Here is a 24,201-nt window from a genome sequence, read left to right as displayed (position 1 = left end):
ACTATATTCATATGCAACAGGATAAGGGATTACCTGCCTATTTTTAGATGCTCCAGCAGCTCTGAGCCCGGCCAGCGCTGTTTGTATACATTTGGGGTAACCTCCAAGCTTTCATGCTGGTTGTTGCTTCACGTTTGCCTAGAGTGAGACTTCAGCAGTAGCAATGCATCATGCAGATGACAGGAAGTGTATCTATTTTATCCAGCATGTACAAAGTCCACAAACAATGGGTTTGGGTCTATTTTAGATTGTCCAGCCAAACAATGAATACAGATCTGTTTTTACAAGAAATACTTTGCGCTAACAAGATTAGCAAAAGAAATCTGGTCCCTGTACATCCCTATTGAACTTCCTGATTACTAAACCGTATGATAGATGGTTGGTCCGTTAGTCATTTCTTTGGTGTTTCATTTATTTGACAAATATTTATTTAATGCCTGCTTTGTGCCAAGCACGTAATAGGATGCAAGCATCCAGAATGTAACGTGAATCTGTGGCTTTTATTAATTTATCAAAATATCTGTCTGATCACCAGAAAGTTGGCAGTTATGGAGATTTTGTTTTAATAGTGCAAATGGATGAATGTTAAATACATCACTTTTCATTGTTACAAGGAAACTTGACAGCTAAGGAATGAAGTCCTTGAAAGTCGATTCAGTTATTTTCACGAAGGAAACAATGATTATCCATGGTATATGGAACCGGGGTAAGACCTCAGGTTCGTGAGGGCAATTATGTAAATTTGAGGTAGAATCTGAAAGCTTGTGAAGAGCTGTATAGATATTCACACTTAGCACCTGGGGATTTTATTAACTGGTTACCCCGAAACATGCACAGAAGACACCCTCCTGTGTTGGGCTAAAAGCACTGACTCCATCCTTGACGAGAAGCTTCCTCCCCTCACTGCTGGAGGCGTCTCCTGCTCCCTTCTGCCCTGGTTGCTACTGCCACCAGCCGCCGCCGGAGCGGGAGGATCGGCCTGTGCGCACGGGCTGACTCATCTACGCCTCCAAAGGCACGCTCTCAGCGCGGGCTGTGTGCAAAGCACCCTTCTGCTCAGAACCTTATGAGAAAGGCACCTTGAAGGCAGCTTCTGGTAATGAAAATATTAAGAATTCAATAAATGCAATGCTTTGGCTCACTGGGTCACAACCTTTTTCCTTATCCAGCCATGAGATCAGCACCAAGGGTGCACCCAGGAGCAGCCAGAGTTATCAGCAAGTCCCTGAGACCGAAAGCTGCTCCCTCTTCTCTGTCTCACTCAGCAGCACCTTTGGAGATGCAACTGAGAGTGAAGTTAGAGCAAAAACCTGGAACCTGAGCTAATGTATACATCAAGTAGTCACGTGTAAACATGAGCAGCTTGCTATCAAACTGACGGGAAAACATTCACAACTGATCTCACACTCTTGTCACTGTATGTCATTCACTCTTTTTTTTTTTTTTTCTCCCCACCGCTAATCTAGATAAATAAGGGATACTGCAATAGGAACATTTCAGTTCTCAGAATTTAAGAACACATTTTTCACTAGGGCCTCAATATTTAGAAAACAAAAAACAACCTCCTCTCAGTGGTGCTGTTGGTATGTATTTGGCCAGTATCAATCACAGGGTTTTGAAAACGAAGTCAATATTTAATCAGAACTTCTCTTTTATTTCTCAAACAGCAAACCAACGGTCTCAGAAGACAACACAGTAAACCATGAAATACTACAGTTAAATTACTCACTCCTCCTCCTTTTCCTACAGAATAAAATTCGGCCATAACGCTATTACTAGATCATGCTAAAGCTCCCCTCACAGCCTGCAGAAACTGACACTTATCTGTAGTTTAACATTTGATTGTGTACCATGACATTTTATGGTAGGTTTTCCTTAAAGTAGGAGGACATTCACAATTACTCGTATTTCTACTTGATGCATTTAAAAAAAAAAGTACAATTAAAAATAAGAAAGAACAGAATCCAGCCATTCAACAGACGGCTTCATGGCTTGGCACACTGATTTGTGTTTGTTTGATTTGTTTATGGTACTTTAAGGTATATCGCTGTATTTTTCACCAGGAACCTTCAAATAAGGAGTAGTAACATGAGCCTGCTCCACAGCCTACTATTAAATTTTTCTCAAAGTCAGTACAAGAACCGCAAGAGTTCAGTGAGAACTCCTGGGTGGGCAAATTAGTCAGGCTTGAAATAGCAAAGTTCTTCTGTAATTTGATTTTAGAGCTTATTTCCTGGTAATATTGAAGATCACGCTCAGCTGTCAACGAATCTGGAGTATGAACTAGGCCCATGACTGTCGGTTTTGCCTTTCTCTCTCTCTCTCTCTTTTGGTTTTAAGAGAACTCTCCCCAACATCCATGTTAGAAAGAGCAAATGAGCTCTCTGCCCTTAGCTTCCTCATCGTTCTTCCTAGCAAAACACAGGCAGGAGTGTGAGCACGCGCACACACGTAGCTTATAAAGGAGACTCGCCAGAATTCACAATGACTCAGCTGTCTATCAAGTTTGATGTTGCAGAAGGAAGCACGTGGAAATAGACATCACAAGACTCTGTTAGATCTAAATTTGCAAAAATGTTTACATGTCAAAGATTTACAGACAGCCTGAGAACATGGAAAGGCAATAAACAGCGGTTTTGATTCTGCTACGTCAAGTCAGAAATTCATTTGTTCCAAAGTGACTTGCAGTTTAGAAGTGAAGTCATGGCCACAGAGGCAAATGTCACCTTGCGGGCTGACATCTGTCAAGGGCGTCTCCCACAGTTTCACTCTGGGGACTCCATGGGATGGAAGCACAGGCTAGAAGAGAGATGGTAGGTTCTACAATCTTCTTGTGAGTTTATTTGACATAAACTTATTTCAGCTCCATATTTTAAACACAATTACTGACCAAAGCTCTGTCCTTTGTGTCTGCAAGTCAAGGATGCAGTTGTCTGAATTCTTTGGCAGAGGGCACACAGAAATAAATGAGACTGGAATTTCATGCTGGGTTAAGGGCTGCCTTTTTGATCATATAGACCCCTCCATTAAGCTCGGGGCATTTGTACAGGATAAAGTTAAATGAGGACAAAGTTAACTGCCCAGTAAAAAAGTTGAAGAAAGCAGTGTTTGAAAATAGCTCTCTACTTCTTCGATTAAATATCATCGGCATACTAAATTCTTTTTGCCTTAATGTGAGCCTGCAATAGCTCAAACTGGGCCAATAAAGAGGTTATACAATTATGGTCACAGAACAATCAAATGTTCCACATGTGCTTGGCCTTCCGGGAAAATCTCCAATGGCCCCATACATGACCCTCAAATCATGGAAAGCTTCCAGATGGAGGTAATGTGCTGAGGGGCAGCCCGTGCCCTCACTACGGTGGCTGCAATGTCTAGAACAGCACTGAGGGGTGTTTAATATTCACTGGCTTATCCAACCTGCCCCATCCAGTGAGCCCTACTGTGTGCTGTGTGCCACCAACTGGTTCGACATCCCAAGCTGCTGGGATCAGCCTTCCCTCCACAAAGCCCCCAGTGAGCTGGGCTACACTCTGACACACACTGGTCAATGTGCAGCTAGGGGTCAGGGTTAGCAACTGGGTGAAGAGTAGAGAGCCCATCATGTTTATTAATTATTTTCATAGGATGTCTTTATTTTCAAGGTGCCAACAATTCGCATAAGTTTCTGACAAAATTAAATGCAAACAAATTAAAAAGAACACAGTATTTTATATAGAGTATTCTACTTTATACGAAATTTATTTTTCAGAAAAGCACAGCCTATTTTTGCAGGTGTCAAATTAATAGCTCAAATATGGCCCCTTTACTGGGGTGCTGTCAACCTCACTGAAGCTTTGAGGACTAGTGTGGTACCGCCTCACGTTCTACACTACGTAGTGCTTCTATAGGCACGTATTTAGGAAGTGTTTGTAGAGTTCATTCTATATCCTTGAACAAGAAAAAAATAACTTAAAATTGGCTATGTAAAGGTTTTAGTGAGTAATGTTTCTCTTCTTCACTACCCTAAATTTAAATAAACCTGTGGTAAGTGGCTGCCTGTGAACAGTGACATTGTATGGGTAAGAATGTGTACCTACACGCAAAATGCTTCAAAATTTCTTAAATGTGCATAAATAATAAAAACGTAAGGTATGGAAACTGTGTATAACTACTTATAAAAGAAGTTAAATTTTTTCCAGAAATGACGAGTTTGCACCTTAGTAAATAACGTATTTATTGTATGAGCAAGATAACACCTATTAAACCCACTAGAAATACAGTTCGTCTAATACTTAAATCTCCACATTCTGCTTTCATTAAATAGCTGGATTAAAAAGTATTTGATTCTTAGAAAGAACCATGTGACAAAGGAAGGCAGGCTTTAGTGTCTGTGTTCCAGGACTGGGAAAGCCCGTTTTCCTACCTGGACTAACCTGGCCACGTCCGATGTGATGAATGGGAGCTGACTGTTCATTCTACAGATTCTATGGGCAATCGCCACGATCAGTTTCCTCCTATTTTAACAGAGCAGTCCTGGAGCCTGGTCTTGGGAGAAGACCTGGTTAGAAGTGTGCAAACTAATCAGATGCTAGAAAAATCTAGAAGGCAAAAACATAAATTGGCCAACAGAATTTTTACCCTAATGAACAGGTCAATTAGGACTGTCCAAACAATCCTAATATTCATAATAGTGGACACTATCCAGCCAAGAAGGTATGCCGACCCGAGCTTCCTAAACACAAACGTAACAACTTTTATTAACTCCTGTAACATGGCAAAATTTAGGCCCTTATTAAAAAACTTGATAATACAAAAGGTTTTTTTCCCCCCCTGGAAATGACAATAATAAGAGCTGAATTTCTATTAAGTACTTCAAGCATATTTAACTCATTCATTTGATCAACTAGTATGTATTGTCTATTACTTTCAATACATAATGTTACTCAGCAAGTGATGTAATTCTGGGCCAAAGGAGTAAAGATGGGGGAAAGAAAAGGCAAGAGAGAACCAACATATAACCCAGAAAGTTATTAGGCATTTTCCAATACAACATTTCTGTTCACAAAGCTACTTCTTTCCAGAACTGAGGTGGAAATAATGAAAACAAGAGAGATGTCTAAGTTTCCAACAGGAAGAAGGAGGTTCATTGGAATTCACCAAAATGACTCCACCATACCTTAAAATAGTAACATGATCATAGCTGTATTAAGGAGATGTCAAGAGGTACAGAATTAGAGGGAAAGGAACAAAAAGCATTATTAAGAATCATCATGAAATGAAGGTAAATCTAAAGCAATTTGATGTACCTGAGAAAGCAGTTAGTTATCCAGGATGATGAGGAAGTAAGGACTGAAGTTGGTAAAACCTCAGGTCACCAGAAATTAATTCAAGGAGGCCCAAATAACTGTCCTCTTATGGCTTCTTTTGGACTTTTTCAAAAGCCCAAAAATGAATGAGAAGGAAACTACAGGTGGGAATTTAACTCATCAAAAGGTCCACCCCACAAAGATATCGTAATCTTGAATATATGTCTGCACATGAACAAAAATCACAGAGGAACTGTTACATTCAGACTGTAAAGAAACAGTCACAGGCTCATTGAAAAGTGAAAAACAACGATCAGTACAAACTCAAAAAATCTCAACCTAACAGCTGCCAGGACAACTGGGCATAAAGCTTTGGGAATTTATTATACTATAAACTAGGATTTCAGTATTTTTTCTTCATTTGCTTTAAGTAAACAAGAGGGTTGGGACTGGATTTAAAAAGTCTATTTATTCTTATCATTAAGCAAAACATTTACAGGGTATGTCTTACTATACTGTTTTTCAACACAGAAGTATATACATCTACAGCCTTCCTTTTCAGAGAATTCCAAAAACGAGGCCAGATTAGCTGCGCGGTTTGCTTATCTTTGCGAACAGCATGTGCATTTCTTGACTGCAGAGGCCATTTACTGAACTTCCATTCCCCACCACAGCCATTAGCAGAGACTGATACACAGAAGGGTGTTTGGAAATCCTTCATGTTACCTAATAGTAAATTGCTAATGATTTCTCCTATGGGAAAAGCACAGTGAGCCACTCAAAGTCAGAATCCACTGTGTCCAAAACAGCTTTCCAATGGCTTATGTTTCATATTTTGCTTTCATTACCATGTTGCTCACCAGGTCAATTCAGAGAATTTCTAAGCAAAATAAAAGTGAGAATTTATAGAGAAAGAAAAGGGGGGAAAAAAAATCACAGTTCTTTGAACAAGCGTCGGGGTAAAGTAAGAATGCCCATGAAGACACAGTCTTTATTACTGCAGTAAAACTTCACCTGTGAGTGTGCCCAGCACTACTTGGGTACAGCAGCTGAGTCACAGGGAGGAGGCTCTACTGCTTGGTTATATAAGGGGAACCAACAAAGGACAAACAGAAACCCAAGTCAATGATAAAACCTGGTACTCATCTACCTAGAGCAGATAAAAAAAAGTCTCCAACTGGCGGTACACAGCAATCCCCTAAGATATGTGAGGCAGGAGCACCAGCTCAGGGGGCACCGAGGCAGTGACCTTGGGGGCAACAGTCCAAGTTCCTCTAAACAAACGGGATGGCTCTGTAGGACTAGCCATGGACACACATGCCTGATGACAACCATTATGTTATGCAAAAAGAAATAATGTGAACACTCCTTAAATATGAATCCAAACAACAGTACACTATCCCAGGTAAATGCTGCACTGGTGTAAAAACGGCAGGTTCTTCATTTCTCAAAGCAGACTGTAGAGTCCCTAAATTAAATTCGCTTCCGCACCTCCTCTGATCCTAAATGACTATGTCACTATCCCCTGGTTAAGTCAGTGATGGAATGAGAAAGGGCCCACTGGTTCCTGGGCTGAGTTTTGCTGTTGAATACCACAGGCACAGACCAATTTGCAGACCAATTTTCATGTTAGCAACAAGAAAAACAGAAGAGGATACCAAGCTACAAGCTACAAAGAAATGGCTCACCGGCCCTTTCAGGCAATCATTTCGCCACTTCAACTCTCACCCTGAATCTTTAAGTCAGTTTTTTGCCACATTACAACCAAGAGGTGCTTTGCAATTAAGTCTCAAAAGCAGGATAATTGTGTTGGCCTACAATGCTCTCCTCCAGTGAATTCAAGGTCTGCTCTCGCCAGTCTTCAACAAATGGTGAACCCACTTCTTGTGTCTATTTCATGCCTGGTGAAGAAAAATTTTAAAAAAAATACCCTTGCTTTATGGTCACTTTTTTGGCAGTTATAAAGAAAGTCTAAAATATTCAATTAGAACAAAGTATATCAACAACTGTTTGGGCAGCAAATAATTTCAGGATAGCTCATGTATACACAGTAAAGACCAGAATTTACTACCTTTAAAAAGCACCTACTATGATGGTTTTGCAAACATAATCAGATACAACTTGCCTTTTTAAAAAGATCCAGTAAAATAAAGAAAGAAATACAAATCCTTACCAAGTACAAAAAATAAAAAAGGGCACCATTAAACACACACGAACTTGAATAAGAATCCTACCACTTTGAAATTTTAAATTTCACAACACCCCATCTGCAGACAAACAGGCATCAAGAACACGTAAGAGTCAACGTAGATTTTGTAGTCTTCAAAACACCCCTGCGCATATCACTTCACTGGTGAGTTGGCTTCTGAGCAACTCTCAGTATGGAGGTGGTTACTGGAGATACAGACCCGTGTGCTGCTAGTCTGCAGGTCTGCACTGGAAGCATGTGGTTAAGCAGACACACAGAATCTGGGGTTCACAAAGCAGGAGGCAGGGGAGAGCTTCATTCAGGGGAAAAGGATTGCTTGGTAACCGCTTAACACCACCTTCTCCAGCACTGAGCAATGAAGAAATCCTTTGCTTAAAGCAACTAAACTAGAAATTTTAAAAATAATGTAGCTCTTGACTCTGACATATATTAGCATGTGTGCAAGGGGCAGAGTATGTATGTATATGATGTATATAATATGTATGGAGCGGAGAGAAAACATAAAAATGTCCTGTGACAATGCACACATGGAAAAGCATGGTAGGGCACCAGGGCTCGGAAGTAACAGCCTGGCACCCGGCCACACGGCAGTACCAATCGCCAGTCAGGCTACACGTAACCTATAGGTTCAATGGCGGGATGCCGGGGAGTGGCCCCAGCATCTCTCCATGGCAACAGAGAGACAGTAGGTTTACAATTAAACAGAATAGCCAGACATATGGTTTAGCAGAATAGCTTCATTAGTAAGAATCAATGATATAAAAGCTTTCCAAAGCAGTAAAATTAAGTATTTGACAAACCATTTTTACAGAGCATAACAAGATGATGCAAGATCAGTCTGCCCAAAAGACCAGATGTTGCCGCAACAATGGAGATAATCATGGATGGACGCTACCAGCACTTCTGCCTACAGACAATCTCCCTTCTTGGTTGCTGACAAAAACCACTCCTGTCCCCAAAGCTTTTTATCCCACAAAAACTTTTTCTATCTTGATAACCACCTACAATAGTATAATATAGATTATTCATATTGCTACAACTGTCCCCTAAATTCTTCTTCTTGCCAATATTGACTTTCCACTAATATACTTTACTCTTCACTTCCAAGGCCACAACATGAGAAACATTTCCTAAAAGCTACTTCTGGGGAGCAGGGAAGAATGAAGGAGATTACACAAGCAATTTCCCCGCAAGCAGCATTAGACATCACCTTGGCTATGGTTCGTCCAACCTTCACAAAGTGGCCCCTGTTGTGATTTCCCCAGTACGTCTACTTGCCAGGCTCAGGAAAAATAACAGAAAATATAATGATTAGTGAATTAGTTTGGTAAGGTTGCCATAACAAGATACCTTCAACAGCAGAAATGGATCGTCTCACGGTCCTGGAGGCCAGAATTCCAAGGCCAAGGTGCCACAGGTCAGTCCCTCCTGAGGGCTGTGAGCGAGAATCTGTTCATGCCTCTCCCTGGCTTCTGGTGACTGACTGGCCACCTCTGGTGTCCCTTAGCTTCTGCTGCGTCACCCTGACCTCTGCCTTCATCTTCACATGGTATTCTCCCTGTGTGTGTGTGTGTGTGCGCGTGTCCAAGTTTTCTTTTATTCAATAAAGACATCAGGCATAATGAATTAGGGCCCATGCAGGTAACCTCATCTTAATCTGACTATGTCTGTAAAGACCTTATGTCCAAGTAAGGTCACATTTTTATGTTCTTGGGGTTAGGACTTCAACATGTCTTTTTGGGAGATACAACTCAACCCATAACAATTAACACTGGTGAAGTGGCCAGGTGAGCTACTTTCTCAAAAGGGATTTCTCCCGAGTCAAGGGGACCCAGCTGCCAGGACCCTTGTGAGAGGAAGGACTATTCACTGTCCCAAAGCTTCATGACCATGAAGGCAGATAAAGGGGTAGTGTTGTGGTCAGTAAGGCTGTCCTCAAATATCCTGCTTCTCTTTCTGGGCAACTATTGATCTGTGTTTCTCCAAAGTTAGGCATGGGTGCAGGACATGTTTTGGCCAATGAAATGCACATGACAGGGATGTTTTTAGGTGGACGCCTTCAAGAGCAACACGCAACTGACACGCTTCTTTTCCCCACAGCAGGGAAGGAGGAAGTGAAGGGACCACCTGTCATCACCCTGGGGACTCTCGGTAACCACAAAGGACATGGCTCCCGGGCTAACAAAGCTGGACACGTTTTGTGAGCAAGAAAGTAAATCTTTGTGGCGTAATCCACTGAGATTTCGTTTGTTCCTGCAGCACCACTTCACCTGACTGAGGTAGGAATTCTCTACTTTGAATTCTTCCTCTCTATATTCCCTTGGGCATCGCCTTTTTATAGGTGTTCAGGAAAGGGAGTATTTCGTGAGCTCTCATAAAGTAAAAGGCCTAAGCACAGAATGTTAAACCAGTCCAAGCCACTTTGCCCTGCCCAGGGAGAGCATCAAAGGCCTCAGGGGAGCAAAACAGATAAGCTCCAGTCAGGTCGGCTCAGCAAGATAAACCACAAAGCAAAGTTCATTTGTTCATTCACTCAACCGTTCAGTGGGTGTACAATTTTTATTTAAATCAACTGGATTGATCCAAAACGTACCCACCTACCTTTTATTTAATTTCGATCATTGCATATAATATTTTGTAAACCTTTTTTTTGCATTTAATTCCTAAAATTCATTTAAATTTCTTGGCAGTTTACATTTCAGTGGCATTTAAAAATCAGATAAATGAATAAATGGGAGGCATAAGAGCATGAGAAGTAGCTCAATCCTTCTTTGTAGAAAGAGTTCCTGCTCCTCTTCTGAGGTGGCAGAACTGGATTTACCAGCCAAGGGCCAACATTTTCACCAGATTAGATAACATTCCTTGTTCTCAGAAATGCAGTCAACAGAGGGGAAAAATAAGCAAGAAGAAACTATGTACTGCTCCCTTGGATATTTTACTAGAACTGTAAAATAGAGACTTTTACCAGCTTAACTTTTGATTAAACATTATCTTTCTTTTTAAAAAATATTATTGAACTTCTTGGGGTCCTACTGGTTAATAAAATCATAGCAGTTTCAAGTGTACAATTCTCTAACACATCATCCGTATATTGTATTGTGTGTTCACCACCCAAAGTCAAGTCTCCTTCTGTCACCATCTGTCCTTCTTTACCCTCTTCAGCCTGCCCCACGCCCTTTCCCTCTTGTACTCACCATACTCTTTTCTGTGCCTATGAGTTGAGGGTTTGGGGGGGTTCTTTTTTTGGCCTAATCTCTTTACCTTTTTTACCCAGTCCCCCTCCCCTCTGACAGCTGTCATTCTGTTCTCTAGGAGTCTGCTTCTATTTTATTTATTAGTTTATTTTGTTCCCGAGATTGCACATATGAGTGAAATCACATGGCATTTGGCTTTCTCTGACTGGCTTATTTCGCTTAGCACGATACTCTCCAGGTCCATCCATGTTGTTGCAAAGGGTCAGATTTCCTTCCTGTTTACTGGTTAGGTAGTATTCCACCGTGTAAATGTTCCACAGCTGTTTTATCCACTCATCTACTGATGGACACGTGAGCTGCTTCCATACCTTGGCGATTGTAAACAGCGCTTCAATGAACATAGGGGTGCTCACATTCTTTTCAGTAAGTGTTTCGGGTTTCTTTGGATATATTCCCAGAAGTGAAATCACTAGGCCATAAGGCGGTATATTTTGTAAACTTCTTAATTTTAAAATTGCTCCAACAGGTAGACAGTATACTGAGGGGGAAAAGGGCATTTTTTTTTCCTCCAAAATATTTTTCCAAAGGTTAGGGGAAATTGTTATTGCCTTGTTTATGAAACGTTGCTTACTTGAATACTGTTTGCAGGCAGGGAGAGCTAGGAAGAGGAACAATTACCTAACAGAAACGATCTTATAATATAAAGCAGGGAACCTTGAGGGAGAAGCTGAGAGAAAAACATGAGGGAAGGTGTGCCTCTGAGCGGGCAGCATCTTAGGACAAGAGACAAAAGCCCTTTCGACAGCTTTTAACGTTCTGCGCCGCAGGCCTGCGATGCTCCGGAATGCGGGCCACCGGGAGTCTCGCCGTTTCCTCCGGACTATTCCTTCCAGATTGGGGGAGAAAAACCAAACTAAAATTATAGCAGCATTTGGGAAGTGTCACATCAGAGGAAAGAGTAGCTAATTGTGAAATAAGTCACTTTTTAAAATATTCTTTACCACCGTTTGCCTTTTAACTGCCTCTCAAATAGGTGGCATTGAACAGTGATTATTTCTGGGTGACGCGGCTGTGCCAATGCCGGTTTTCTTACTTTTGAACTTTCGTAAAATGATTGTATATTCATTGTGATTGAATACAAAAAGAATAATGTGCTTAAAATAATGTAAAGGGACGAGTTCTCAGGTCCAGCCCTCATTTCTACATCCCACTGCCCCGCCGCCGCCGTGACTTCTTAGTTACACACCAGCTGCTTTCTGGAGAGGTGCCAATGACTCAGCCTGTCCACATGGGAAGTCTGTGCAATTTGCCAACCGCCACAGACCTGCGCTTATTTATGCCCCCAAACCCTTGCCCTAGCCAGCCGCCTCACCCATCTTGCCTCTGCAGTGCCCACCAGTATTTCCTTGTGTATTCAAATCAAACTGCTAAGCCTGCAGCGCCTCCTCTGTTCTCGCCACGGCGCCATCCCCACGGCCTCTGCTGAGAAAGCTTTCCTAGCCAGGCTGGCCCACGGGTCCTCTCTCCAGTACACAAAGAACAGGCGGACGGTACATGTAAACACAGAGGCACACTACCTTGAAACACGCCCACAGCACCCCCAGGACACTGCAGATTCTAAATCGGAGTGGAGTCCTGTAAGGCAGAGTGTGCTCAGGGGTGGAGGGGGCGGCACCTGCCAAGAACACTTAGCCTGGCTTAGAGCTGAGACCAAGAAATGCAGACGCTTTCCCTCCACTCAAAACCTGTGCACTTCACGGGGAACAGTGAGTAATGCGGGCTGTTCTGAACAAACTCCAGAGGCCTCATGTGTTTACCGCCTTGTCCTTTACAGGAAAAAGCTGCTGATTCCTGCTTTTAGAGCACAGAACAGATTCTTGTCCAATCAAGCAGTCAGCAATGCAAAGTCCCCGTCCTCACGTGGCACAGAGGGTGCCCCAGCCCTTGCACCAACCCCAAGTTCCTACTGACATCCTAGGGATCTGCTGCCTACATACCTGCTTCAACCTCCTTCTCCAGTCCCCTGTCCTCTGCTCAGCCAACCCCCCCAATCTCCAACACAGGCCTATCCGCCCTGGGTGGAGATTTTCTCACCTCGAGCCTTCCTGCCAGAAGTGCCCTCTCTGTGTGTTGAAATCCCAACCGTTCTTCAAGATGCCATGTGCACCTCCTTCCTTTCAGCCTTCTGGCTTCCTCCCTTGGGGGAATCGTGGCTTTCATTCATTCATCCTCCTCCTGGTTGCCCTGCCTCTGAGAGCAGGGGCCTGTCACCTTGGACTCCCTTCACTTGAGCTAATAAAAAATTTTACAGTAAGTCAAGTCAAATAATCACTGTGTGAACAGTTTTTCACTCTGATAATCTCTTCCGGCTTAAAAAATTTTCAACCTGGTGTGCAGGCAGGCAGACCTGCAAACACACAGGTAGAGTGGTGGAGACAGAAGGGAGGGAATAAACAGAGACCTGTTTGCAAGGGACAGAAAAGGGAGGGTGCCCCGAACTGAGGGGCTGTGGGGAGTAAAGGTGAGCAGGAGTTCACTGTATCTGGGGATGTTTGTGGGGTGCAGCCCAGAGAGCCATCAGGCCACATATGCAAGAAGATTCATCACAGCGGGAACAGGCAACTGCTGTGGGATTTTAGCAGAATACGAGCTGGTAAGATCCACAGCACAGAAGGTCACACTTTTGTGTTCTGATGTGGACGAAGGACTAGGGGAGTCGGACTGGAGGTCCAACCAGTGAGGGCACTGCTGCCCTGAGTGAGCAGCGGGCCACGGCGTTGGTGGGGGGATAAGAGGGGCAGGGCCTGGGTAAGAGGTAGAGTGGGAAGGGCTTGGCCACTGGATGGAAGAGGAAAAAGAGTATAAGGTACCTCCAAAGATTATGATCTTCAAATGGCTTTGGCCACCCTGAGAGGTCAGACCCCGAACTTAAGAACACACTGTATTAGACACTGTTACAAAATATACAGATTCCCAATGGAGAGAAAGCATCTGAATTTCTCAGGCCCGTCTGAGGTTCAATGCTATTAAAGAGGTAGACAGGATAATGAATGCAATTCAATTGTTCTTTTTTTGTGTCACTAAAATAGGAGGCATCTTTGATACTTCTCAAACAATGACACTGCAGCTGAAAATAAGTGAGCTAGGGAGAAATTATTGGCAGGGCTGTTGGTTTTTAGGAGGCATCGTTCGACACCTCTCAGGCTATGGTTTCTTAGAGTGGACCATGGAGTTCCTGCATTGGGGTCACGTGGGGCACTTATAGACACTGAAGGTTTGGACCCATAACCTACCAAACCAATCCAACAAGATATTACAGTAACATAGAAGGAGTTAAAAATAAGCTAATAGACTACACCAATGTATCTCAAATAGCATAGGTAGAATCTCCAAATATAAAACATACTCACTCATATTTTATCATGATATATTTCATATGTTTAAATTTATGATACCTATCTTCATGGTTGTTAAAGGTGAAAAGAAAAATTTAGGTGAATAGCTGTAGAGTCTTAGAAGCAGCCTTGGAACAGAGTTTGAAAACCACAGGTTTTAATGACTCCATTTATACCCACTGAGAAACAAGCCAAAATGCAAACATAACCAGTGACCAGGCCAGCAGTTCCTATCTAGCAACAACTTATTGGAGAGGGACTGTCACAATTACAGGTCAAGGTCTACCACATCACCAGGCGCCTGGGCAATGACCTTTGTTTTCACAGCTACCAGGCTCCCCCTAACCAACCTGACAAGTCTGACACTTCCTGGAATACACTGCGGTGCCCACACCCCCCCGCCACCTCTCCCGGGGGGGACCCAGCTCCTCATGTTCAGGCTACAGCTTGCCTTTCTCTGATGCCTCAGGGATTAGTCTAGAATTAACATCCTCAGTGTAATTTGTTGCTTATGTTTTCACCAAAGCATTTTTTTTCTTTCCTGTTCTTAACACTTCTCCTACCCTGCCACCTCCCAGGAGGGACCCACGTGATAGCAGTATTCCGATCGAAGCCCCCAGAGACATCAGGGCATAGGGGAGCCAAGGCTAGCATGCTCCCCCTTCAGCAGCCCGGTCCCTTCCCTTCTCCCATCAAGCAGGTCTTACTGAGACCTACCGTAAAGCCCTGTCCTGACTTGGCTGCAGCCAGCGTGGAGCCTGGCACTAAGAAATATATACTCTCCAGGGAGAAAACAAAGTCTCGGTACACAGGAGTGTTTGATCAGCAGCAGGACATCATCTACTCAACCAAAAGCCTTGGCACCACTGTATTCAAGTTCGTAACCATGGACACCCAACACACTCCAATAATTATATGCACAGGCCCAGCCACACGCACGGTTCAAATCAGAGACTTTGTTCATTGCATCACGTGGCTTCCTCAATTGCTTAAGCCTATAATCCTTCTCAAACTGTCTTAGGGGGGAAAAAAAGGACTACACATCATCTTTTTCTGGTAAGCATTTTATTATTATTAATAAATAACCACATTTGTGAAACGCATTAGGACTCATATAGCTCTTAAAGTTATTTGATTTGTTCCTTATAGAATTACTAACACAAATGCTGCCACATTACAAATAAGGGAATGGAGTCTGAAAAATTAAATGACCGAGGGTCATAGAACCTGTCAGTGGTAGAAAAAAACCCTTAAATTGCATGTTTTATCCAATACGTTCGGCAGGCTAGTTTAAAAACTGTAAATGCAACCTAAACACAAAGCTGGTATTAATTTTTTCTTGCTTTTAACTTGAAAAAGAATCTTTAACAAAACATTAGTATTAAAAAGTGTCAACAGAGGCCAAAGACTTAAACCAACCAGTTGTTCCTGCTGGCACCCGTCCACACAGCACCAAAGATGACAGACAAGCTGAGACTCTGTCCCTGTTGACATCAGCCGCCCACAGGGCGTTCTGATGCGCAGCTGGGGTTGAGTCGCGGCTTTTTCAGCCTTCCCTGCCCTCATCCTCCCATCCTTTCCCTGGGCTCAGGTAGCAGGTGGGGCTGCAGTTATAGGAAGGCTGGTGCCATCAGCAGCCCCCATGGCCTGGAGGCAAGTGATCGAGACCAGGGCAGAGGAGGTTCAGGGTCACAGCTGCTAGACCGTGGTTCCCTCCAAATGGAGACAGGGCAGCGAGCTGCCGAGGACTTCACACACCTTCGGGCTCAGGAGTGTCGCTCAAGCTGTGTATCTCTGCCAACCACTCAAGAAACAGGAAAACATTCTTTGCCTGTCAAACAAATTTGTTTTTGTTCTGAGCTTTGTGTGTGCATGCATGTGTAGGTGGTTAATCACTAATGGAGGAACTCCATGAAAGTATGTAAGTATGATTTGTGCCTGATGCTGTTTGTTGTGATTTTAAACACAGTAGCAGGTTTTGCTTTGGAGCAACCTTAGTTAAGTCATATGTAACATGGATCAAATTACTATGCAAGCTAAATTGATCCTACTTATTAAGCACCTGCTACATAAAAAATAACTTTACCAATGCTATGGCTACAAAGGGCTATGAGCCGCAATAAATGAAATGTTAGTGGAACTGGAATTCACTAGCACTTGAGAGAGAAGAAAATGAAGACTATCATTTTATAGTAAAGCATTCTTTATTATTTGGAAGGAGTCCTTCACTACTCATCTGTTAAACCAGATTTTAACGAAGAACTGGATCTTGGTGCAGACCTAGTCTAAGAATGCTTCTTTCTCTGCAACCTCTCAGAACATGATAAATTTCCTTAAATGGTTCATCTTTTTCCTTCAAGTTGAATAATCCCATTCCTGATAGCAAAACACCCACTCTTTCTATTCATTTGGGCCACCGCAGTTGTTTCTCAGCTGTCTAAGCCAAGTGTCTCCCTGAACTCTGACTCGGTCTGCCCATCCTGTGGGCAGCGGCTACCTTCCTCCGGCATCCGGGCCGGCAGCTGTCCAAGCACGCCACCGTCCCACACTCCGCCGGCTTAACCTATGGGAGGCGGCTCGGCACAATGAGCAGAGTTCAAATTCCCCAGGAATCTAATCTGTCTCTTTGGGTTATCTGATGCTAACAAGCCACTTAGAAACTTAGGGGCTTAAAACAACACAGCCAGGTACTATCTTCAGGAGTTTGTACCTGGGCTGGGTAGCCTTTGGTCTAAAGAGCTGTGACCAGGCGGTGAACGTCCAAGGCTTCACTTACCTGTCTGGTACTTTGGAGGGCCGGGTCACACTGCTCGGACCTCTATGTGGCTCACAGAAATATTAACGCAAATGCTGCCATGTTAAAAATAAGGAAATGGATTCAGAAAAGTTCTTTTTGTGGCAGAAAGTAGAGGCTAGAGTCCTTAATGGCTAAATATAGAACTTGCTCAGCATCCCTGCCGATGTGTTCACAGGCCAGCCCCGATTCAAGAGGTAGAGAATGACATTCTCCCCTGTGATGGGGAGGGACAAAAACGTCGGCCACCTTTCCTCCACCACTGTTTTCTCATGCTTCCTCTAAGAAGGCTATGCCAATATCAACTCTTAACTATGGTCACTGGGCCAGACCTGCCACACAGCGTACCATTTGGGTCTGAAGGGAAGGCACCTGGCAAGTTACAGCTCACCGAGAGGATAAGTGCATTTGCCCAGCTCGTGATGTGGCCACAAAGCCTTATCCACAACACCCAGTGGTCAACAGCTGCACTGTGTGCGTACTGGACACAGTTTGCCGTGCACAAGAACCGGACAAAAACAGCTTAAATTTCTCTGCCAAACGTTTTGTAAGTGAAGGTGGAGTCTAGAGACACGTCCAGAAACCTTTATGCCTCACTCAGACTCCTGCCTGCACCGACTCTGTTGTATCTAGGCGGGGCAAAACACATGGCACGGAATTGTGAGAGGAAAACAAAAAGTGCCTTCCTATCATTTCTCAGAGGACGGGACCCTTCTCAGATCTGAAAGGTGATATAAGACACTAATTTTTATTTCTCTTCTTAGAAATGCAGATGATTTATACTTTTAAAGATACCTCCTTTATTTTCCCAGGCTCTGAAGACACTGAGTCAATTCCAGTTATTTACCTACCCAGGTGCTTCCGTGTTAGTTGCAATGAGACAGGTGGACACACTCTATGATGTGAATAACCCAGGGGCCCCTGCACATCTTTCAAGGCATCATGGACACTAATCCCTCCACTCACCAGGCTCCAGCCTCTTGCAGTTTCAGTTCCTCCAACACACCCAACCCTTTTCCGACCTCTGCGTGCACAGTTCCTTCTGCCTGGCCTGCCCTTCCACCCCCACGGCTCACACGGTTCTCTCTCACACATCAGGCCTCCGTGTACGGTCAGCTCTTGAGAGGGGTTTATGCTGATCACCCCTCTTCCGGGAGGCTTCCCTATTATTTTCTGTCTCAGCTTCTCACATACAAAAATATGTATGCATTAGTATCTTGAAATACTAGTATCTTGTCACTAGTCATATTCACTACAACAGCTAGAACATGGCCTTCCAAAAACGTGGCCACGTCTATTATGTAATACTGGCATCTCTAGAACAGAACCTGGAATGCAAAAGAAATTCAGAAGGGTCACTTGTCCTTACTGACTTCATGTGTGGTGACAGCAGGTAAGTCATATAACCTCTCTAGATTTAATTTATTCTTTTTCATTAAATGGGCAGGGGATAGGCCAAACTAAATAATATTAATTTCGTGCCAGTTTCACCATTGACCTGAAGCTTATCTCATAGCTATTATCTACTGACTGGGGTGTAGGAATAATTATTTCTTTATATTTACTATGTAATCAGTAAAACCTTGTTTTCTAGTCTCTAATCACTAATAAATTTAATATTGTAAAAATCTTCATGCAAGTAAAAATAAGCCTGGGAAGAAAAACTATCCATGGTCTTCTGTAACATTTCAAGTAACTTCAAAGTGTATAAGGAACAGTCTAATACATGAAAAAAGTCAGAAGTAATGAAGTTTTTATATTTTTCATGAGTTTGTAATTTATCTCCCACACCAGGGATGATGTCTGACCTACAACAAACTGTGCTCGAGGTTTGAAGTTATAATTTGCTGACAATCTCATTTCAAGCACATCCGAAATTAGCAACTAATTCTTTACACATACTTTATTAATAGAAGACAGAAATTCAGAGATTAGATTAGAGAGAAGCACATTCAGTGTGGAGAAAATAAACACAAAGAAAAATAAAGAGGCATTTCAATATAATTATTATCAAACAAACATGATAATTAATGAGGGAAACTATTCACTCAATTCCTATGTTTTTATATCCTATTCAATAAGCAAAATACAGAATTCACATGTGCAATTACATCACTGTTGAATAACTGATCTATTGTATAATCAACCGTACATCTCGGTTTATAATTTGGTTTCCATAATTTACAGAGATCTAAAGGGTAATGTTTAAATTATAAACTCTGTTTGGGTTTAATTAAAAACAGAAAGCACTTCTTCAGAAATACATTCAGGGAAAGAAAGATAATTCAAAAAGTGATCTTGGATTGGCCTTTATAAAATAGAATAAACCACCAAAGCCTTTAAAGTCCTAAAAATAAAAGTTGCTGACACCTGGTAGTCAAGTGAATCATAAAATCTTTTTTAAGACTACTATTTATTGATTTTCCCCCCATGGTTCTTCCACGCAGTACAGTAGAAAATTCATTAACCCTGAAAGGATAAGGACAAACCCAGAGAGCAATAATTAAGAGAAATTAAAAATGTGTTTGCCAATATAAATTCAGCTGGTAGGTTGGCTGCGTAGCCAACCCCTAGACATCTGTGAAGAATTTACATCTTCTCCTTCAGAGGGAACAGTAATAAAAGAGCTAACATTTATTAAGCGCTAATATGTGCCAGGAACTATGCTAAACAGCCGGTGTATATTATCCCATTGAATTTTTAAATCTTATAATAATCTGATCCCGGACATGCTTCAAGAGGACAAAGGAAAGTATAAGAAACAAAGGAATAATGGGGGAGAAAGACAAAAGATCATATGCACTTTATTCAAAATGAACCACCCAAATCTTCACTCTTAGCCTATTTCTTCTCGCTTTATGAACAATCCTAACAAGCTTACCCAAAGCCATCTAAGTCCTTGGCAGATCAGAAGCAGCAAAGTATAAGAGGGTGGTCAGCTCCTACCTGGAGAGCCGTGAGAAGTGGCCGCTAGATTTGCAAGAGGAATGAGAAGTCGCATATACGCAGCAAATGTCTCAAAGGTCACAAGTGTCCTGGGAACCTTAATGATGAAGGAAATTGTACTGTATACCATATCAGTCCTAGATAGCATCATTAATAAATATTTACTTACATAAAGAATGACTGGATTATACAAGTCATGGCTATGAAGGTAATGTAACAGTGAGTCGAAAAATAATGCTGAGATACGCGTCTGCGAAGGCAGGAAAGAGCGCACCAGAGGAGCGTGGGCTATCCTTGGGCAGTTCATTTGCAAGACTCCACACGGCCAAGAATTAGCTATAACAGGCACACCATGGAGGTACTGTGGGTTTGCTTCCAGGCTATCACAATAAAATGAGTTGTCATCTTTTTGCTTAGTGGAGGGTCTTATCTTCCATTCAGAGGAAAAAAAACTCCACCACTTTGTGAGGCCCAGTTATGGCGCAGTGCAACGAGAGGTGGTGTGTGTGCAGTGGCAGGAGCCAGCGGCGCCTGCACCCGTGCGCTGGGCCAGCAAAAACAGTGGTGTGGGCACCAGGCCACTTGCTATCCAAGCTCTGCTGCTATCCCTTCCTGTGTGCTCTTGGACAAGCCACTTCACTTTCCTGTTTAGAAAATGTGAAGTTGGCCCCAGGCGCCTTTTCAGTCCTTGGCATTCTTAGTATTTTGCTTTTGATGCTCTCAGGAAGAAACCACCTATTACCAAGCCTCTGAAAGGCATGAAAATTTGACAACCGGTCAACACTTTCACGAAGCAGAGTTTTCAAAAGCCCCAAAAGTGCACTCAGTTAATATTTGCAGAAAGAAGATACTTTAGTTAGCTGGAGAAACATGCTATTTGTGCACAAGATGTTAACAGGACAGACCAGTCTGGCCAGTCAAGAACTGGAATCCCACTTTCATGCACTACCTGCAGCTGGAAACTGAGGAGAAAATTATCCCTTTCATTTCTAAGCTATTTTGGGAGATAAGCTTTTTTCCATACACACTGCAAATATTCCATTGGAACAACTCCATCACTCTTAAAGCACAGGTATTGTGCAGCCTCACTTGCACGGAAATCTCTCCTGTGGACTGTTAAGCCACAAAAGGCACCCCCACCTCCAGCAAAAGCCACAGCATAAACAAAATGTGTATCGTGGGGAGATGAAGGAAGAACGTGCAGAGTAAATGCACTACAGCAGTACTGATAGCAAGGGCTGGTGATCAAATCGCGATGCAGGTTGTCATCAGCCTTAACTTGTCACAGCAGAATCCCTTGGGTATCCCCTGGGTACCACCCTCCCCCCTCCCTCACAATCAATAAATCTGTTCCTGGCCATGGGTTCCTGTAGTGAGCTGGAAAATCGGAACCAGTGAAATTCTTTTTATCCAGCCTGCGCTACCTTCAGCAGATTCTATTCCATTAAAGGTCAACCTAGTGAGAGGCAGAAATAGCAATCCATTAAAATAAAGTAAAATTAAAAAATCTGATGATCAGTGTGGCTTGCACGGGGCAGAAGGTTCCTACTCCTTGATTCGCTTTGCTGTACTGAACCATTTACACTCCATTCTGAATGCTGGATGGGAAATGAAAAGGAGGCATTGAATGGGCTTGGAAACACTTTGGTGAGCCTGGGATGATTTTCTGGAGCCGTAAAGCAATGACATGAAACCATAGGCCTCTGCGCTACAGATAATTGCTGTTTAATCCCGCCCAGACCTCTAACACGACCTGTCCTCCGGCTCCCCGCCCTCCTTTGCCGCGCCCCCCCCCCCCCCACTTCAGTCAAATCTCCCTGCATCTGCTTTGCTTGGCATCGCGCCAGCATTCCAGCAGATGCCACCTGGCTGCTGAGGGAAGATTGCAACATATTAGGTAAAATAAGAAACCTGCTCAAAAGGAAAAGCAATCTGCAGGGAGGTTTCTGGGAGCCATGATCGCTTCGATTGCAGGGCTGGACTCCGTCAGGGAGGTGGCTCTGAGCCACTTCGGGCCGTACCCTGCCCGTGACCCTTTCAAGGCTGAGACTGAGAGAATGTTCCCAGCGGCGCTCCCTCACAGGGAACTGAGGACTCTGACGGCTCCCCCAAACCCAGAACCTCTGCGCAAGCCTTAGTTGGTCAGCTCACAGAAATGAGGAGGAACTGGCCGTGGCCACGTTACAGTGCCTCCAGGACTTCAGTGCAAAAGCAGGATGTCTGGAATTTCAACTCACAGTATAAGGGACATTTGCCGTTGCTGAGACAAAGGAGCACCTATTGCCTTGGCAGCAACCTAAAAATCCCCCCCTACCCCCGTCTCAGGCCTTCTCCATGAATTGAGACGGTGCCTGCCTGCCTTGAGTCCTCAGCCCACCAAGCAGGATGATCCAGGGGCCAAAGAATGGCCTCAGGAATCGGGGAAAACAGATGCCAAAAAACCCGCTCCCGGACACCACCGCTGAAGGGCCTGCCTCCCGCTGGCTAAATGAGCTATTTTAAAAGCTGTGTATCTGCTTTGTAGCCCCCACATTATTCATCAATGGACAATATGCCTTATAATAAATGCAATCTGCAACTCAGAAGCAGACTCTCTGGCAAAACTGCAAAAATAAATCCACCCACGTCCTGGCACGACACAGGCAGCAGAAAGCATCTTGAAATAACACTCACTGAAGGAGAATAAAAGCTTCTCATTTTCTAGGCACCTCAACGTGAAAATGAGTGTTAGTACCCAGGTTTGACAGCCTAAGTACAACACTAAGGTCAGACTAACTCCCGAGGAAAATGGTGCCTGACCCTCCTATTTGGAAGAATAAATATGTGGAGGGGACATTGGCACAGAGCTCAGTCCAGGCTCTGTCGCCCCTCAGGGGACACCCACTACTCCATTGGCCCTGACTCGGGCCTCGCAGCCTCGGTACAGGAGCCAGAGTGGTCCATGAAGAACAGCTGGGGTCACATCACTCCTCTGCTCAAGCCCCTCCGGTGGCCCTCCACCACCGGCCCATCCTCGTGACCACTCTGCCTTCCAAACTACGCATCTCATCCTCGGGGGCCCATCTCAGCTCGGCCACGCTTCCCCCCGCTGCTCTCGCCCATTCTCCAGGCACACCCGGACCTCGGGGCCCCTGCGCTGGTCTTTCCTTCGTCCGGAACAATCCGCTCCCGGCTGTCTGCATGGCACGGCCTGTTCGCCGTACGGTCTCGGGGAGGCCTTCCTGGGCTTCTCCATGTGAAGCCTCGGCTGGCAGCACACTGGGCCCGCCTCCCCCACTATTCTCCAGGCACTTGTCAGTGTTGTCGTCTAACACACTGCACTGCAACTTACTGTTTGTTCCTCTGCTTCCCCCTACCAGCAGGTAAGCTGCACGGGGACAGAGGTGTTTGGTTTTTGCTCACTGCTATGTACCCAGAACTTAGAATGGAGCCTGGCATGCAGTAAGTACTTAATGAATTCATTTGATGAATGTTTATCATCTCATCCAGTAGCAACATCACAGATGACTTTTATTGGTCTCCAGGCAGCCCTTCTGGGGAGTTCCACCCATTTGTTCTAGCAGCTAAAAAGTTCCAGCTATAAAAACTAAGGAGGTTTTAGAAAAGTATAAATAAATATTATGGTTGTATGAGTCAGAAACACACAACCATCTCCTTCACCCCAGTTCCCTTCAAAACACTCTGATCAAACTAAGGCACTGAAATGGAGGTCATCCACGCTGAGCGGCCTCAGTGTTCTGTTAGATCAGAAGCTTGCTGTGAGCAGGAAAGCACTAAAGAAAGTGGGGCACCCTCATGTGACACCCATACCTGTCTTTCCACTTGTGTGTGATGTCCCCTCTCTCAATTAACGGCATCAGCCCCTTGGGAACAGACAGAGTTCCTACAATCCCCCAAACTCCAGGCACCCCACCACAAGTTCAGAATCTTTGCGTAACGTAAAATGTCTCTCTACCAAGACATAGTACACTATTTGTCCAGCGGTCCCCCTGGAGACTGAAGTCTCAGTTCCTTGGCAACTGTTCCATTTTATTTTAACCCTTAAGGTAACCTCTGCAGGTCACATTACCTCTTAAAATAACAGGTCTTCATTTCAAGTGTAGTAAGATTTTAGGTTACTTGATTTGAAAAAGAAACGTGGACAAGTAGATTACAAATGAAGCACCAAGTCAAGTGGAAATCTAAACTCACAGGATTAATACCTAACAATTGGAATCAAAACTTTTTAAACCACTTAATTATGTGAACTTCAGGAAGCATGTTCTTGTGAGACTACAGTTTTCACAAGCAAGAAAAAACCCAAAAGATATATGAAACTCAATTCATCTATTTCATTTACATATTGGCTGAAAAGAAAATTTCAAATTCTAAAGTC

General features: G+C 43.6%; 1 protein-coding gene across 9 annotated transcripts in view; it reads right to left on the bottom strand.

Annotated features, from left to right (window-relative positions):
* Positions 1–24,201, bottom strand: part of NEDD4L (NEDD4 like E3 ubiquitin protein ligase) — a 298,669-nt gene that overhangs the window by 90,396 nt on the left and 184,072 nt on the right. The window contains exon 1 of one of the 9 annotated variants that reach the window (XM_054583734.1): positions 19,827–19,919. The exons of the other annotated variants lie outside the window; for them this stretch is intronic. The gene's annotated coding sequence lies outside the window, so the exon portion shown is untranslated. Of the gene's footprint in view, positions 1–19,826; positions 19,920–24,201 lie in introns of those variants that run through there. 9 annotated transcript variants of the gene reach the window in all.

Source organism: Pteronotus mesoamericanus, unplaced genomic scaffold (assembly GCF_021234165.1).
Source record: "Pteronotus mesoamericanus isolate MK-2021 breed Mesoamerican mustached bat unplaced genomic scaffold, CSHL_Meso_final contig_74, whole genome shotgun sequence".
Taxonomy (NCBI): Eukaryota; Metazoa; Chordata; class Mammalia; order Chiroptera; family Mormoopidae; genus Pteronotus; species Pteronotus mesoamericanus.
The sequence above is the reverse complement of the archived record's forward strand: the minus strand, read 5'-3'. Positions and strand labels throughout refer to the sequence as shown.